The 2,500-nt window shown below is 48.4% G+C and overlaps 1 protein-coding gene across 1 annotated transcript in view; it reads left to right on the plus strand.

Annotated features, from left to right (window-relative positions):
• The window catches only part of LOC134093500 (growth arrest-specific protein 2), a 32,710-nt gene that overhangs the window by 19,489 nt on the left and 10,721 nt on the right, over positions 1-2,500 (plus strand). The window lies entirely within an intron of this gene.

Consider the following 2,500-nt stretch of genomic DNA (forward strand, 5'->3'; position numbering starts at 1 on the left):
TGTGTGGCAGGCTGCAGCTCCCTGCACAGATACTTAAACGTAAGATGAAGAGACTCTGCTCTCAGCATCACCAGATCTCCCCCTCAATGGCTCCCATTGTATAGCTAGAGACAGCAGCTGATGCTGGATAGGCTGGTCATCTCACTCTCTCTCTCTCTCTCTCTCTCTCCCTCTCTCTCTCTCTCTCTCTCTCTCTCTCTCTCTAACCAGACCTGATTAACCTGCAGGCCTCTCTGGAGACACCAACACAATGCTCTCTCTGCTCTCTCTCTCTCCTCTCTCCTTCTCTCTCTCACACTCATCCTACCTCAGGCAATCCATCTTTATCACTCTGTGATGTCATGCTCTCTCTTTTTTTGTTTTTTTTCCAACACCATTTGAGTCATTTGAGACTCACTTCTCTTTCTCTGTCTCGCTCTCTCTCTCACACACACACACACACACACACAAACACACACACACACACACACACACACTTTCCCATATTTCCCCCTATAGTTCCCCTCTACTTCCTGTCTCTGTGCTCCGCGCCGCTGTCTGCCCTATCAGTTTCTGTCTGGTTAGCAGCGCTGTATGTGCAGAGAACGCGGCCCTTCAGAGCGCCTGTGTGTTGGAGAGGAGAGGGTGGTTTTGGTGGTCGGAGAATGAGAGGAAGAGGGTTTGGGAAGATCCCCGTGGAATCACCAGCAGAAGGAGAGGGGGGTGGGGTGGGTGGAGTGGAGTGGTGGTATAGATGGAGATAGGAAGGGAACAGGGAAACAGCTGCATAGCAAGTAGAGCTTACTGAGGGAGTGACAAGGAGAGAGAGAGGGAGAGAGAGAGAGACAGAGAGAGAGAGAGGAGAAAGAGGTAGAGAGAGAGAAAAAGAGAGAGAGAGAGAGAGGAGACGAAGGAAGAGAGAGTCTGAGAAAGTAGGGCAGGACCATGGAACTGATTTTCTCTGATGGCTTAGAAAATTCTTGTTCCCCTCCACTCTGGATGCCTCTCCATGCTGTGTGTGCTCGCGTTTGTGAGTCATATTTCAGTGTTTACGTTACTCCATGTTATTCTTACCAGGCCTTGAAAAGCAAGCAGCGGTAATCTTCTTGTGTTATTCTGGCCGTAGCCTACAAAATAGCATTGTCTGTTAATATGACCAGAAGCTCCAGAGCAAATACCCAAATATCTCCCCGCTCGGATACACAGCCAATATGCCGCTGCCGCTGTCCTCCAGCTTGCTTTATTACCACCGTAAAAACGCAGAATAGCACGTCTTAAGCCTCTGATCACAGAACCTTACCTGAACTGCACCCTGGATCGCATTTGACATGCTCCGTTCCTAATCCAGCTATGAGAACTGTTCTGAGGTCAGTCTGCTGTTCTCTGGGGGGTAACGTGATATGAGATGGTGACATGTATTGTGTTGTTATGGGACTGTCTCCCTTAGAGCTTTGCTGGAATAGCCAGTCGTGAAGGCTCGATGGAGACGAGGCTCAGTGGAAATCCCCTTTCAATTTGCAGCGCGCTAAATCACCGGAGGGCCGTTTCACTCTTCACACTCTGAGCTATCTGATAGCCAGAGCACAGAGAGGAAAATCTGTGTCGTTTACAACACCGGGCCTGGACCTGCTTATGCTGCCCCGATACTGTAACCAACACGAGTGTGTGTGTGTGTGTGTGTGTGTGTGTGTGTGTGTGTGTTTGCAGAGGCTCCAACTATAGGGTCACGGTGGTGTCGCATTGTCAATGAAGCCTAATAATATTTTGAATCAACATGCTTTTATTAAACAAATCTGAATAAACAGATTTTTTGATGCGGATATTTTGTTAGTTAGCCAAACACAATCCATTCTCAAAGACAAAAAGATGAATGTGTCCCAGTGCCATATCGGAATTCCTTCAATAAGACCAGGCTTAAACACAAAAAAGCCCTGTTGAAACAACACAATCCTCACTAATCATTTGCTGCTTTTTCTCCCTTCTCTGGAAGTGAAAGTTGAGATGGAAAGTTCGGGGGTAGGGGGGGGAGACCTCTGGAAGGAGCGCCCGACTCAGGTTAGCCGTGTGGAGATGGAGGCTGATGACTAAACCGCATGCTCTCTCACTGTCTGTCATTTCATTTCTCATCCACTCCGACTGCAGCGGAGAAGAGCGAGAACACCAGTCCATGTGTGTTGGGTTTCATGCTTTTTTTTTTGCGGGGTCGAGGGGGGGGGGGGGTCAGATCTGGAGTTTATCATCTCTGGAGTGGATTCAAGAACTCGTATAAGGTAGCCACTCACTGGGCTCTGGTGATAACCAGGTGCAGATATTCAGTGCACCAGATCAGCTCCACTGGCAGTTACTGCCTAAGAAGAATCCCTCAAACAAACAGCATGCCATCTAATGCACAGACCACTGGGTCAGCCATGAGAAACAATACACAGTGAGTCTCCATAATCTCCCATAGGAGAGCACTGTCTGAAACGAGATCTCACCTGTTTCTCCTAAGGGATCTATAGGGGAAATATGGGGAGATTAC

This window comes from Sardina pilchardus, chromosome 10 (genome assembly GCF_963854185.1).
Source record: "Sardina pilchardus chromosome 10, fSarPil1.1, whole genome shotgun sequence".
Taxonomy (NCBI): Eukaryota; Metazoa; Chordata; class Actinopteri; order Clupeiformes; family Clupeidae; genus Sardina; species Sardina pilchardus.